Raw genomic sequence first — 16,735 nt, 5'->3', positions numbered from 1 at the left:
TGTGCCCGGAAATGTACTGGGAGCCAATGTAGGTCTTTCAGGACCGGTGTTATGTGGTCTTGGTGGCCACTCCCAGTCACCAGTCTAGCTGCCGCATTCTGCATTAGTTGTAGTTTCCGGGTCACCTTCAAAGGTAGCCCCACGTAGAGCGCATTGCAGTAGTCCAAGTGGGAGATAACTAGAGCATGCACCACTCTGGCAAGACATTCCACGGGCAGGTAGGGTCTCAGCCTTCATACCAGATAGAGCTGGTAAACCGCTACCCTGGACACAGAATTGACCTGCGCCTCCATGGACAGCTGTGAGTCCAAAATGACTCCTAGGCTGCACACCTGGTCCTTCAGAGGCACAGTTACCCCATTCAGGACCAGGGAGTCTTCCATACCCACCCACCCCCTGTCTCCCCAAAACAGTACTCCTGTCTTTTCAGGATTCAACCTCAATCTGTTAGCCGCCATCCATCCTCCAACCGCCTCCAGACATTCACACAGGACCTTCACTGATTCAGATTTAAAAGAGAGGTAGAGCTGGGTATTATCCGCATACTGATGAACACCCAGCCCCAACCCCCTGATTATCTCTCCCAGCGGCTTCATGTAGATGCATGGGGGAGAGGATGGAACCCTGAGGCACCCCACAAATGATAGCCCAGATGTCTGAACACTCATCCCCCAACACCACTTTCTGAACACAGCCCAGCACGGGTAAGGATCAAGGAGACAGGTGGTTGGTTTCACTCGTCCAAGCAGCCTGTCCACATCCTCGGAGGTAACAGATTGGAATTGATCCCACACAATTTGGACTAGACAGGACTCCAGCACTCTCCCGCCCCAGCCCTGTTCCCACAGTGGAGTCTACCTCTTTCCAAATCTGAGTGATTTTATCTGCAAAAAATCTTGCAAAATTATTGCAGGAGATCTTGGGGCCCTTACCGATGGCTCAAGTGGTACCGCTAAATTGCAAACCACCTAAAAGAGTCTCCTGCTGCTGTTTTCTGCAAATGCAATAGAGGAGGTGAAGAAGGTCCTCTTCGCCGTTGCTATTGCCACTTGGTAGGTTCAATGTTGATCTCTAACCCGTGTCCTGTCAGATTCAGAATGAGTTTTCCGCCACTGGCAGTCTAGCCATCTCAGTGGTTGTTTCATTGCCCTCAGCTCCAGGGGAAACCATGGGGCTGCCCAGGCTCCATGCAATTGGAGAGGGTGCTTCAGAGCTGGACAATCAATAGCCCTGGTTAACTCCACATTCCAGAGGGCCACCAGGGAAATCAGCTGAAAGGTCATCAACATGGGATAAAACATCCCCTACAACTTTCTGGAAATCATTTGGATCCATTAAGTGGTGGGGGCACACCGGCCAAATCAGTCCCACCTTCCTGCAGAGGGGAAGGGTCGTGAAGAAGTCCAGTTGCACCAGGAAGTGATCCGACCAATGCACTTCTTTTGTTTCACTTTTACATAGTGTTAGATCACCCACATCCATAGAGGTGAACACCAGGTCTAATGCATGCCCCCGACTATGAGTTGGGCAAAACCTATTCAGGGACAGCCCCTTGGAGGCCATGCTTTCCACAAAGTCCTGAGAAGCCCCTGGTAACGTTGTGTCGGTGTGGATGTTAAAATCCCCCAGGACAACCAAACTCTGTGTCTCCAGGAGAACATCCACAACAACCTGAAGCAGCTCAGGCAGGGAATCCTTGGTGCAGCGGGGAGGTTGATACACCAAAAGGAATCCTGTACTGCCCCTATTGCCCAACCTCCAGAACATGCACTCAGAAAACTGGGTCTTCCCAATAGGATGCCTGGTGCATGCTAATAACTTGCTAAAAATTGCTGCAACCCCCGCCGCCCACATGACCTGGGTTGCTGTGCGTAAGAGAAACCTGGTAGACAAGCAGCGGCAAGGACAGGCCCACATGCTTTATCCAACCAGATCTCTATTACACATGCCAGATCAAGTCCTCCATCCACGATCAAGTCTTTGATGGCAGTGGTCTTATCAATCATTGATCTGGCATTGCACAGCAGCACCTTCAGGTCATGTGAGTCTCCCTTGCTGATTCCAGTATCCATCCAGTCAAGACCAGACCTGGAGGCAGGGATAGTCCTCAAACAGCGACTAAATCTGCTTCCTCGGTAATGATGTGGTCTGGTCTTAGCGTAACTCTTCCTCCTACTACCCGTGATCACTGAGATCGGGTGTCCCAGTGCACCCCCCCCCATGGAACCTGCCCCAGCCATTCTGTTGGCTGGGGCCCACTCCCAGCCAGCCCTGACCCCGCATCTTAAAAACAAAATACAACCTGTACAAAAAACAAATAAAACAATAGAAATTAAAAATAATAAAAAGTTACAATCTTACTAAAATTAAACAAATCCCTAGCCCCAACTAAACATTTATCCCACCCCCAGTGCTAAAAAAGAATTTAAAAGGGTAAAAGAATAATTTAAAAATATTTTTTAAAAAGAACCATCTCTGCTGTTCAGAGGCCTGTCAGGCTCCGCCCTGGGCCAGGTGGAAAGAGGCAGGAACAGGGCCCTCAGGTGCTCAGCAGGGGAGTCCATATAGGCATTCAAGGAGATGAGCAAACTTAACTGCTAAAGTGTTTTCCCTTTGCTGATCCTTTTTGGAAGATTCTCCACCCCCTTGTACTGTGCAGAGGCCAGATTTGTTTCCCTCCAAATCTGGAAGCCCTTTAGTTTAACGGTTGAGTTCTTCATAAGTGCTGCCTGACCATCACCCCACCCCCTTTGAGATCCCACTTTCTCCCACTTTAGTTTTTACCTATTGTTTTGGGTGAAAGAGGCTTATCTCTGGAATTTGAAGTGTGTGAAAGATTGGGAAGGGGAAGGAATTAATTCCCCCTCTCCCCAACAAAATAAGAATCTAGGTAATTTGCTTGCAAGTAATGCTTAGTATGCCTCCTTGTTGACCTTGGATGCAGCGCTGTAGTTCTGGTGTTTGTGTGTTCCAGTGCTAGTGCTGCTGCTGCTGCTGCTGAACTCATGTGTCTTTTTTTCCCCCTGGCTGAATTTCAGCAGTCCTCTCAGCATGTGATTGTTGCAGATCACAGATGTGTTCCAGCAGAGAAACTGCCTCTAATTTAATCCAGATGCATGCATTTTCCTCTCTACCAGCATGGTTACTCATAAACCAGTAAAGTGGAAAACTAGCAATAGAGTATGCAGTCTTATCACCCATCCACGCATGGGCAGCCTGCCCCAAATGAGAAAGTGTGTGGAAACTTGTTTCCTTTCCACTAAGCTTTACAGTTTGCTGTCTTGTCCGCTGGACTCTGCAACCTCTATAAGAGCTCAAGTGGGCTTTGCACATCATATTCAGGGAGCTGGCATGGAAACCTTTCACAGTGTCCTTTATGTCCTCTCATGATGGGTTTGGATATACAGTACAAAGAACAAGGGTTAAGGGTGTATCCCCTTCCCCCCACCCTTCTTTCTCTTCTGTGTGTGAGTGTGCATGGGTGTGCTAACTATCCTAGATTAGTAAGAGCCAGGTATGCTTCTAAAATTTAAGGTTCTTAAAATGACTTTTTCATAGGATAGAGATGGTTGGTCACACAAAAGCAGTTGTCTAGTGGAAAGGGGTTATGGGGGAGGGGTTGAAGAGTGTGTGATCCACATTCCACTCCCTAAGCTCTGGTTCTAGCTGTGAATCGAAGCTGGCCTTAATTTTTGCAGCCTCCCCTACATCTTAATAAGATGCTCAGATTATAGGAAATCACGATCAGGTTTGACAACTGTTGCAATAACATGTAAACTTTTAACACTCATCCTATGTGTTACAACTTTTCAACCTTATATTCAAAGCAACTCTCTGGAGGACGTAATTGTTCTCGTTTTATATACTGTTCACATAATCTGCCAACAGAGATGCTGTGGTGTGCCTTTCTGCTTAGGTGCCCAATTCCTAGCGCTGACTCCTTTTTAGAAAGTCAATGGTAACACACTCTAGTCATCAGGACCAGATATAGGTTTGAAGGTGCTTGGCAAAGTGTTATCTGCTGCTTCTGGTGGCAATAGCATACAGCAGCATAGTCATGTTTGACTGGACTGAACCATCCAGAGATCCTTTACCTCTACAATAGCATTGTAATCTGTGGCTATCTGTGAACCACACACTATCTTATTAACCTATAGTGCCCTGGCAGTGTGGTTCTTAGGCATTGTGGGTAATTCAAATGATGGCCAGCTCAGAGACCCAGCTGCCTTTATGGGGAACCCAAAGCTGGCATCAGTGCTTGGCTCTGTTGAGCTGCTGGGGCTTCCACATCTGCCTGTGAATGCTGGGTCCTAAAGCCAGTGTTGATAGCTGCAGCAGTGTAAGCAGCTTGAGTCACTTTAAGACTAGTGCATGTGGATTTCCCTCATTCTCTCACTAGCAGACCCTGAAAGCAAATCCAGATTTAGGATATTTTTAATATCTTCTTGCTGCTTGTTTGCTGTTACTGTTTTTATTTATATGCCACCATTCAATATATGCCCAAGGTGATTTACATCAAATTGACAAAAACATAACAATACAATCCCCTCCCCAAATTAGCCTATACTTTTTCCCCAGCAGCTAAAGCATAAATTCATGATAAGGCAACACACAAATAACAAAATATTAGATCAGTAAATCTTTTTAAACAATTCATTAAAACATATAATACATCATGAATAAATTTATTAGATCATAGCAATGTTTCAGAAATGACAACAAAATAATAAAAATCTTCCAACTGTTCAAGGAATACCAATCCTAGCTTGTTTGGAACACATTAATATTTCCAAGCTTGGATTTTATAGGAAATAGTGTCATAGGCTGGACTGAAAGTTTCCAGCTTGGAATTTTAATTACCCTTGACCAAGCGCTACAAAAGTGAAAAGCTGTTTCCTCAACTCCCTGTAACCTATTGCCACAGAAATAGTCTTACAACAGTTTGGAATCAGACTTGATATGCAACATATTAGAACATGAGGTTCCTCTGATCAAAATGTGAATTTCTCTTTCTCCAAAACGTCTCTATTAAAATGCTGTAGTTTGTATCCGCCAAAAGCACTACAGAAGATGTTAGGTGGCTTACAAATACTGGGCCAGCACCTCTGCTTTCAAAGTGCAACTATGAGATTTACTATGCCATCGGTTATAGAATGTTTCAAGAAAGACCACAGAAAGATACAGATAAACATACGGAAGTTTCATCATGGAAACTGAGGTATTTATTGCATATCCCATCCCTGTGTTACTAAATTAGGAAGTCAGTTTTACACAATAGTTTTCCCCATCACATCCATTATCAGAAGTAGTAACAGTTTAACACTGAGAGGTAACTTGGGCAGAAGGTTGTATCAATCACACATGTGACTGTGCACACTCATTCCTTCCCTGTCTACCTCCCCACAAATGTAATGGAATGAGAGAAAGCTAGCAGTATAAACAAGACAATAGATATGGGCTGTTTCCAGTGGAATGTTGAAAACCAGTTTGGCAGGGAGGAGGTCCAGATGGCGCTAGCTTCTGAGAGAACACTTTTCAGTTAAGAGTGGGAAGTGGGGAAAACTATGTGAAAGGGAGCAGCAGAGCAGGCAGCATAAATGTGTCCTAGAGACAGTGCTCCTTCTGTAGATAAGAGTTACATTTTCTTCTCAGTGTATCTCATTTTCATCATGTTTATCTCTCCAGTCTGTGGTTTTTGCACCTGCGTCAGCTGATCAAACGGAAACCACTGCAAATGGTTGTTTGTTCTCTTAAGCAAAGCTTTCTACCCTGTGGACTTTAAGAAAGGTGCTGCTCCTTTTGTGAAAGGGGTGATTAAAAAAACTTCTGTCCTATGAAGGTCTGCATATTTTATGTAAGGATAGGCCCTACAGGTTCTGACTTCCTACTTTTTCTGTTTTCATTTGTAAAAGTCTGTTTTCATTTGTAAAAGTCTGTTTTCTGTTTTCATTTGTAAAAGAGTATGATGAAAGACATTTTGCTTCACTGGGTATTAACTGCTGTGGTGAAACCAGCAATGAGAACTAAACTGCTGTGGTGAAACCAGCAGTGAGAGCTAAACTTCTGATGTGATCCTTTTTCTGATCACACATTGAAATAATGCTGAAATCCTATGCAAACTCAAAACTGTTGTATCTTGTCTGTTGCATTGGTCTCCCAGTGGCTTCTCATTCCATCATACTTCATTAGCTTCAGCAGTGCTGCAGGCCTGCAGCAACAGGTACGCCTAGCCTAGACCATTCAGTAGGTCTATCCTAGACACATTTACATGGTAGTAACTGCTACTGGGAGGCTCACCTGGCACTTTCAGTACATATTTTAGGTGCCAGGTGAAAACATTCTATGGGCTTTTGAAGGGGGGGGTTGTTTTGTTTGTTATTATGTCACATATTTTTGTGTGTCTACTGTAAACCTCTCTGTGAACCTTAGAGGAAGGGGAGTATATAAATTTATTTATTTATTATTTATAACATTTATAATACTGAACCCTACTGAAAATTTATGCTTTGTATCTGTGCATCATTTTGAGTTCCATGGCAGCAAGGCAGTACGTATATAAATGTAGTAATGCTGAAAAAAATAATCCTTCTCTGTATCTCCTGCTATTTAAAATTAATATTGTTACATTATGAGGGAGAGTGGGAATAGAAAGAAGTTTGTCTTTGCTCATAACCACTTGTGGCACTTTTTAAAGCAACTATTTCACCTATCCTCTTCAGTGTTGCTCTAAAAAAAAAAGGTCAGACTAATTGGTACTATTAGTCCCTGAGTTCTAAATACTTCATCTTAGGGTTGGGAGTGCCAGTCATATGTAGAATGACATACCGTATTCTCCTTGGACTCTGCTCCTGTTCCTGCAAGCTTGCTATTTGCCCATCAGCGTGTCGCAGCCATATCACTGTGCCGGCATTCTGAGCTAATCTCGATGTGGTACCATTCAGCTGGGCCCTGAATCTCATGTACTGGCTGGGTTTGAAAGACTGTTCTCGTTAGATAAAACACTTGTGCTTATGTTCACAAAATGAATCCAGTTTTTGTGAGTGAGGGAATGGTTCTGTCATGGAGGTGGAGGAAATGAAATCTTTTTGTAGTGACTCTTTCTCTTTCCCCATGCCTTCTCATGACCCAAGCTCCTCCATCAAATTGTGCTCAGAAAAATATGTACAGTTATGACTCATATTTTCAGAAGGTTACTTCAGTTCATTAAACTCTTGAAACAGGAGAACTGGAGGATAAAGACTAAAATTTAAGTGAGGCAGTAGTACTTCTTAGTGGATTTCAGCACCCTGGCAAAGTAGGGTACTTAATAAAATGGTAAGTGACAATGAAATGCCATAAATGACAATGGAAATAAATTAATAATTCTTGTGTTCCTCAGCAAGTGGTATTCAGAAGCATCCTGTCTCCCAACAGTGGAGGCAGAACATAGCCATTGTGACTATTTGCAATAGAAACCCTTGTTGTTGTTTAGTTGTGTCCGACTCTTCGTGACCCCATGGACCAGAGCACACCAGGCACTCCTGTCTTCCACTGCCTCCCGCAGTTTGGTCAAACTCATGCTGGTAGCTTCGAGAACACTGTCCAACCATCTCGTCCTCTGTCGTCCCCTTCTCCTTGTGCCCTCCAACTTTCCCAACATCAGGGTCTTTTCCAGGGAGTCTTCTCTTCTCATGAGGTGGCCAAAGCATTGGAGCCTCAGCTTCAGGATCTGTCCTTCCAGTGAGCACTCAGGGCTCATTTCCTTAAGAGTGGATAGGTTTGATCTTCTTGCAGCCCACGGGACTCTCAAGAGTCTCCTCCAGCACCATAATTCAAAAGCACCAATTCTTCAACGATCAGCCTTCTTTATGGTCCAGCTCTCATTTCCATACATCACTACTGAGAAAACCATAGCTTTTACTATAAGGACCTTTGTTGGCAAGGTGATGTCTCTGCTTACCCTTTATTCATTTGTCTAATCCTCTTTTAAGAACATAGGAAGACCCTGCTGGATCAGCGCAATGACCCATCTAGTCCAACATCCTGTTCTCACAGTGGCCAACCAGATCCCTGTGGGAAACCCACGAGCAGGATTTGGGCATAAGAGCACTCTCCCCTCAGTTTCCAGCAACTGGTGTTTAGAAACATTGCTGCCTCCAACCATAATATTTATTTATCTATTTATCTATTTATTTCTACATACCTCGCCCATCTGGCTGGGTTTCCCCAGCCATCATAGCTGGTACCTCCTGATCGCTTTATTCTATGTGGATTTTTGTAATCCATTTTAAAAGCCATCATTGTCTCCTGTGGCAGTGAGTTCCACAGTTTAGCTATGTTCTGTGTGGCGAGGTACTTTCTTTTATCTGTTCAGAATCTTCCAGCATTCAGCTTCATTGGAGGCCCATGAGTTCTGGTCTTGTGAGTGAGGGAGGAAAAATATTTTCTATCCACTTTCTCTATGCCTTGCATGATTTTATGAACTTCTGTCATGTCACCTCTTAGTTGCCGTCTCTCTAAACTAAAAAGCTCCAAATGCTGCAACCTTTCTTCATAGGAGAGTCACTCCATCACCTTTATCATTTTAGTTGCCATTTTCTGAACCATCTCCAACTCTACAATTTATTTTTTGAGAATTGTACATAGAACTCCAAATGCAATTGCATCATAGATTTGTATAATGACATTATGATATTGGCAATTTTATTTTCAGTTCATTTCCTAATGATCCATAGCATGCCCTTTTCACTGTTGCTGCACACTGGGTCAACACTTTAAAGTCATCCAATTAGGCGGCCATCACTACCTCTTGTGAGAGTGAATAATAATAATAATAATAATAATAATAATAATAATAATAATATCATAGTTTTTCCTGAATCTTTCAAAAATTGTTCTGCTGGATCACACCAAAAGATCCAGTCCAGAGATTTGTTTCCCAACAAAGGCCAGTCAGATGCCTTGGGCAGTTACATAGTCATCTCCTGCTTTGTAACTTCTCTCTCTCTCTCTCTCTCTCTCTCTCTCTGTCTGTGTGTGTGTGTGTGTGTGTGGTAATTGGAGAGAGAAAGTATTCCTGGCAATTAAGATTTTAGTTTTAGCCACCATCACCACAGGATAATAAAGCTATGGTAGACTGATTCATTGAATATAATTTAAATCAGCTAAGTAGCCATCTATTGCTTGTAGCCATCACCATTCTTGCCGTAACAAATTAAATGGCATGACCCAGTCAAATAAAGTATTTTTTAGCCTCATTGAGCTCACATGCTTTAACTCTCCCCCATGAAACTGATGAAAAGTAAATCTGGTTGGATCACTTCCTAAGTAAATTAAGCATTGGGTGAAGGAAGTGCTTAACTTGATGCCTGTCCTTTAACTGGGTGACAGAGTTTCAGTGTTGCATGAGAGTAACTCTTCATGCTACTGATAACTTTTATAAATCTTTATCATATTTTCTTTTTAAACTGGGTGAATTTCAGGTGTTGATGAACTCCACCTTCCTTAAGCCCCAGCCTGAATGACCAGTCTTCAGGGATGATGAAAGATGTAGTCAAGCACCATCTGGACAGTCACATATATTAAATATGCATTATAAAACAATGCATATGTTAAATAACTGGCTTACCATAATTCAGTACTATAATATTGTATTGCTCAGTGCACAGATGTATAATCACTACATCTATTTATAAAATCTATCTTGTTTGTAGTGCTTCCTCTAGGTTGTTCCCTAGAATTAAAAAAAAACAACCCTACCTCCAACATCATAGGCGCAATACACACACACACACACACACACACACACACATAGCGCACCACGCACAATAGATAGATAGATAGTCCTATTTATTTAAAGAAATAGTTTTTAACAAATCTTAAGAACTTCACAGATATGTATGTAACCAAGTTGTAGTGGTGTGTGACATGTTTGCACCTGTAATTTCTGAAGTGATTTAAGGTTGAAGATCCCTAAGTTCTTAATATGAGCAATGCCACTATATATTAATTGAGTCAGTGAATGTAGCTTGTCTTTCTAAATCATACTCCTTCCAGTCTCTTTGCCATATCCTTTTGAGGTGGGATGACTGGTACTGTACACAACATTCTGACTGGGTGTATGCATCTCATGGAGCTATATGATGACACAGTGCTGTTTTTATTCTCATTCCACTGCCTAATTATTAGTGGGTTTCTCTCTTGTGTTTTGTGTGCCAGCACACTGAGCCAACTTATGGGGAGAGGAGAAGAGGGTAAAAGAAGTTGTTTTCTGACTCCTGCCTTCCACTGGAATTTCTACCCACTCCACTCCTCAAATTACTTACTTTGATTATTCTGCACCACCAAGTAGCAGTAATGGTGGAAGTGAATTCAGGTCTTAACAAGTATACATCATTACTACTCCTAGGTCTGGGCGATGTTAGGTTTTCACCATCGTGATGTATATATCACCTGTCAAACAGTGTGGTTTGGTGATAAACTATGATGTTGAAAGAAATTGTATTGGCCCCAGCCAGCAAGGCATGGGGTGAAACTGAGTCAGCTCTCATTATGGGAGCTGAGGCGCTTTCACCCCATCGCCTCATAGGCTGGAGCCAATGCACTGACCCCACTGCTGCTCAGCTGACTGAGCTGACCACTGCCCCTAGCTGACCAAGCCCTGAAGACCCTGTTGCTTGTGCATGAACAGGAACCTCAGGGCTCCTACCCACCCTCCCAGGTGAAGTCCGCAAGGCGGGACTACCTGAGGTTGCTGGCAAGCTCTGGACCCGGCAGCAGCATCAGAGAGCCCTTGAACTGCCTGGCAGAGCCCACCAAAGCCACATGCCAAGGCTGTGGCTGCCTTGAAAGGGGGTGGAGTCTAATGGAGCCTGCACCTCTGGGTTGTCTAATGCAAGCTGGAGGTGAGGTGGGGGCTTTTTTAAGCTACAGAGCTATCCCTACCTGTGATTCCCAGCAGCTGGTATTCAGAGGCAGAACATGACTTGATTGTGATGGTGGTCTTGTTTCTTTGTGGACTTGATAGCACCTGGTAGTGTTGCTTGATGGAACAAGTCCATACATGTTGGGGTGTGAATGTTTAATCAGGGCTATTTTTATAGCTCTTATATAATGCAGATTATGTTGTCATTTCTTATTGAGCTTAAAGGTGGTGTAACTTTGGAGATAAAAAGCAAGGCTAAAGTTCACTGTAGGACTGAATTTAGGCTTATATTATTCGTGCATAGCTCTCTTAGGCTTCAATTTATTTGCAGATCCAAAGGGTGAATTGGAAACTGTATCTAAAATGAAGATACTAGTAAAGCTACCAGCTCTGGACTGCCTCCTTTTTTCACTGGAGAGGTTTTTACTCTCTGTTTTAGTAAATCTGCCAAGTGAAAATGAATTGTGCCTCACCATGCCTATAAAAAGCAAAATAAAAATGGAACCAATATGTTAGTTCAGAATCTGAGGTCTGGAAACAAATTTTTAAAGGAGTATGAGAGGAGAGAGTAGAGCAATATATATCTGATAGTAATATGCCCAAAAGGAATTCTGAATGATGTTTCTCCAAGCCAGGGCCCCAAAAAGTTGATCTTGTAACCAGGTTTAACACCTCTGTGGCCTCATTTGCATGTCATTTTGACTATTGACCTTAACTATGGTTAAACCACAGAACCCGGACTTACCGATCAGAAGGTTGGTGGTTCGAATCCCTGCGACGGGGTGAGCTCCCATTGCTCGGTCCCTGCTCCTGCCAACCTAGCAGTGCGAAAGCATGTCAAAGTGCAAGTAGATAAATAGGTACCGCTCCGGCGAGAAGGTAAACGGCGTTTCTGTGCGCTGCTCTGGTTTGCCAGAAGCGGCTTAGTCATGCTGGCCACATGACCCAGAAGCTGTACGCCGGCTCTCTCGACCAATAAAGTGAGATGAGCGTCGCAACCCCAGAGTCGGCCATGACTGGACCTAATGGTCAGGGATCCCTTTACCTTTACTGTGATTCAGAGGTGAATGTGCAGCATGGTGATGCACAGGGCTGAAAAGGTGGGTGCATTGGTCCTCCCCTTCTCTTCCAGGCATTATGTCTAAACTTGGGCTCATTCGTTTATAAATCTCCACAAGCTATAACCAAAGTTTATTCTTGGTGTCTTGCTTGTGGTTTGTTAGGGGATGTAGCACTAAGCCACATCATGGCTTCCTTCCTTCTGTGCTTTTGGGAGCTGGGGAAAAGCCAATCAAGTCGCTGTGCACCAGCACTCTGCACTTCCATCTTAAACCATAGTGAAATTTGGCTGGAACCAGGCCTGTCGCCATCCACACATAGTCATCCAGATGCTCCTAGGTAGCTTGTAAGCATAGCTGTCCCCGGTACTGGACAGTGGAGAGCATTGAAACTTAAATGGTTTTAACTTCCCCTCTACCCCAACTTTTGCTGTCCTCAGTCACTTAAACAGTAAGTCAGTTTCTGAGTTGAGCTTCCAACAGTAGCCCTTTGCTTCTCAGGAAAATATTAATACTAGAAGTCAGATTCCAATATCCAGAATGACCTTTCCTACCACAAAACATGTGCCTGTAAGTTTTCCATCGACTGATCTTAAAACCTATCACTTCTTTTCCCCACCACTTCGTTCTGTTATCCAATTTGCCAAATAAAGTTGAGTTCACATGTCTCCATTTCAGTGCTAGAATGCATAACAAGATGATCTCATGATTACTGTTTATCACTTGTCACTCATTCTTTTTCATGAAGAGATTAGACAGAAAAGAGACACTTGTTTTGTATCCATACGTTTGTTTTATAAAGTAGTTTCCAACCTATATTTATGGTGTGAGTAATCTTCAAGGGGATTGTAGCTGTTCTCAAAATCCAAAATAACAACCTGCGATCTTGTGTGTGCACTCAGTTTTTCTGCATTGTTAATAGTGTGTCACCATTGACGGAAGAAGAATTGTACTTATTCTGTTGATTTGCTCAACCAGTTGTTCTTCTTGACTGACGTACCTCAGTTTTATCTGCTTTTTAAGTACATGTGCTCCTATTTAAATGTCTAAAGGTAACTCTTTGAAATGAGAACATAGGTCAGCTATTTACATGAAACCAACCAACCAAAAGGCAATAAAGCCCCACCCTTTTCACTTGCTTAACCTCAGCCACCCAAAGTTAAGTGCAGATTGTATCTTAAATACCTAATAGTTCTGAATGATGTCTGGCCTTTGATAGCTCATTGGAAAGACTGTTCACTGTTGTGGGCTATAAATGCAATTTTAAAAGGGAAAGAAGTATTCTTTGAAGGTGCATCACATTTCCTGCAAGGGCTCAAGGTGGCATACATGGTTCTCTCATCTCCATTTTATCCTCCCTATAGCACTATGAGGTAACCTAGGCTGAGAGACTGTGACTATTCCAGGGTCCTTGCCTTCCAATAATTGATACTGGGATAGACTCAAAAGAGTGGTATCAGTGTTCAAAATTAGGCAGGCATCAGGCACACTTTGCCACTGGTGCGGATCCAATTGTGACTCCGTGGAGATCTTTAGACGCCAGGTTGGCGACTGGGAAAAGCAAAATTGTCACTTGGAGAAGGATCTGAAATACTTTCCTTGAAGCTTGAATTAGTTTTATTCTGGATTGTTTTATTTTATGTTTTAATGTATTGTAAACCACTTTGAGATTTGTTCTTTAAAACATAAAGCGTTATAGAAATGGAATGAACAACAACAATAATAAATCCCATGCGGGGGGGGGGGAATGGTGCCTAGATGTTGCACTGTGACAACTGTAACCTAGGTTTAATGTGCCATTTGACTATTAGATTACATAATAATACCACTGGGTAGTATTCCTGGTCGGCCTGGGAATCCATAGTGGATAATATTGTGCCCAGACTTCTGGAATTTTATTGACAAACTTGAATTGTGCCTAAAAAGCTGCGGGTAGCCAGAGTAAATGCCATGTTCCTAACTCCCCAACTTACCAGGATTTTAACTGCTGTCCCAGCTGAGTTCTGTACTGTAGCCCAGGGGTGAGAATCTTCTGGCCCACCAGACTCTCCCCAGGCCATGCTCCTCACCCTTCCTGGTTCCACTGATAGCCAGTCAGGCTGGTGCAGCAAGGCCAGGTGTCACTGCTTTGGCATCTCAATTGCCTCCATACTGATGAAAGTAGGTAAGACAGATGTTTGGTGTTTTTTAAAATAATTTAAGGATCAGACGAAAGGCTTATCTAATCCAGGATCCTGTTTCTCACAGTAGCCAACCAGATACTCCTGGGGAGCCCACAAGCTGGAGAGGAGGACCATAGCCCTCTCCCCACCTGCTGTTCCATGGCAACTGCTACTCAGAGGATTGCTGCTTCTGTTATTGGAGGCAGTATATAGCCACCATGTTGAGTAGTAATTGATAGTTTTTCTGTAGGGTTATTTGCAAATCTGTGTTGTTTGCATTTGTATTGCTGAAAGTTCTGGGTGCGTTTTTTAGTAACAGAGCATTGCCTGCCCAGTTATTGCTTTGCTTCTGTCAAGGGCCATCTGTCTCTTTGAGCTGCAGCATGAGCTCACTTTGTGACCCTTGTGATATTTTTCTCTGGCAAGCATCCCTGGCCTCTGACCAAAAGCAATCCATGTTCTTTCTGTAGATGTGGCAGAAAGACTCTGGAGTTGGAACTGCCCACCCGCTCTGGTGCATCAGCACTCCTTTGCAGCAGTTGATCATAACTCATAATCTATTAACCCCTCTAATGCCTTACTTTAGCTCATGCAGTCTTTGTTTCTCATTTCACCAACTTCCTTTCCCCCCTTCTTTTTTGCTGTGTCATTTCAAGCCTTTTAAGCATCTCTGTAGTAGCTCACTGCTATTTTGAATTGCAATTTATATTTCCTTAGTTGTGAAGATAAAAATATACTTTTGGGGGCAAGCAGTAGGTAACTAGTATGTGGTTGCAGACCCTGTCAGATAGTCTTGTAACAGCCGGAAAAGACTGCTTTGAATTTGTAGAAGCAAGGTATGCATGACCTATCCATCACACAAAGAATATACTTTTAAAAAATTGTAAAGCTGTTTTATAATAAAGCTATAACAATAGCAAACCATTTGTATTTCAAATATAATCTGTTCTTACTCATTCCCTACCCTCTGTGAACATAACATGCTTAAGTAGTGTCTTATCCATCCAGTGATATGTTAGCAGGCGTTGGGTGTGTTTGGATATAGCATGAAGCCATTAACTAGAGTTAAGGAAATTGGCTGATGAATGCAGTCCAAGCCTTCCTGCTTCACTCCTTCCTTATTCTGGTGGAGAAACAACCCATTTGTGTGTGAACCAAACCATTTGTTACTCTCCAAAAAGTGATCTGAAGCTAAGGCTTGTGCTTGGTTTCACAGTCAGGTTAGTTTGGGAGGAAGGAACTGTGAGCAATGGTTTACACATAGCCAGCTGCTCCATGGTTTGTTTTCCTGCTGAAGGAAGGAAGCAGGGAATGTTCAGGCTCCAGCTTGTACAACAGGCTAATTTATTTAATTACTATTCATGGATTTGTGCTGCATTTGAATGTGGCCACCTTTCTGTTCCCAGCAGGCATTTTTTTTTACTGAGAAACATAGTTTAATGGGAACTTCAGTGCATTTTAGCTGTGTATTCTAGCATTGCTTTGAAGTTTGGTTTTTACTTTTCCTAGCGTGAAACGGCAGTCTCATCTCTTTTAGGCTGCTTTCCCACTTAATCATTTCTGTATTTTAAAAGAACTTGCCTTTTATGCACAGCATATATTCCATATTCAGCTAGATCGGCAATCTTGTCTTCATTTGCTTTGTAATCCCATAAAAAATTGTCCAGACATATCATTGTGTGAACATAACCTAGGTTCAAGGTGCCATATGACTCCTAGATTTTGTTACTAACCCTTCTAGAGATTGAAGTTATTCATGTGGAAAGATGGCTGCTTAAGCCTAGTAAACCCCCAGAACTGTTGCCAGACCTAATGTAAGTGTTCACTTCTATGCCCTTTAATCACTTGTTAATTAAATATAGGAAAATGACAGTAGGACCTCCTCCATCAGGCCTATTGCACTGGTAATTAGATTAAGACTTAAGTTGACATTCCTTGGGAAACATGTCCACCTTTCCCCACAACGAACATCCCACTCTCCAGGCTTCACAGTCTAGTTGGTCAGCAACCTCTCATGATTAGGGTGGGCAATATCAGTTTTTCAGCATTGAGGTATATCACCAGCCCAAACATCACAGTCTGGTGATATACTGCTATGTTGGAAAAACAAGCTGCATTGGCCTCATCCAATCGGTGGTTAAAATTAGTGCCGTTTTGAAAGGTTCAGTCCACCACTTTGATTCTAAATGGTGTCCAGTAGTATTCATATGTAGGCAGAAACCTTATTGAATCTTTGGAATCATCATACAAAATTTGCATAGTGAACAAGCAACAACTTTCCAAAATAAATAGCAGATGTTTAGCATTCCATATAGCCTTGTCATGATATCTGAATAAGATAGGTAAGCATAGGACTATAGAAGAATAAGATGGAGATAGCTTGTAGTTGTGTGGGTTATAAAAGCATGAGTGTAACTTCATGGGTAGGAGGATGTGGTAACTCATTTGCGTGACCTTCAGTAAATGCTCACTGTGGAACATCTGAGTTGTTTGCATTAACAACTGAATTTAAGATTTGTATTGATAACAAAGTTTTACATCATTAGTGTCTGAGCCATACTCTTTCCATTTTAGAAAAGGCTCCCCCCTTCTTTTTTGCTTGGATAATTACT

At 42.7% G+C, this 16,735-nt stretch overlaps 1 protein-coding gene across 6 annotated transcripts in view; it reads left to right on the top strand.

The window, feature by feature from the left end:
• EEIG1 (estrogen-induced osteoclastogenesis regulator 1) overlaps positions 1-16,735 on the top strand; it is a 52,394-nt gene that overhangs the window by 7,935 nt on the left and 27,724 nt on the right. The window lies entirely within an intron of this gene.

Source organism: Podarcis melisellensis, assembly GCF_964234715.1.
Source record: "Podarcis melisellensis genome assembly, chromosome: Z".
In the NCBI taxonomy this organism is placed as follows: Eukaryota; Metazoa; Chordata; class Lepidosauria; order Squamata; family Lacertidae; genus Podarcis; species Podarcis melisellensis.
The sequence above is the reverse complement of the archived record's forward strand: the minus strand, read 5'-3'. Positions and strand labels throughout refer to the sequence as shown.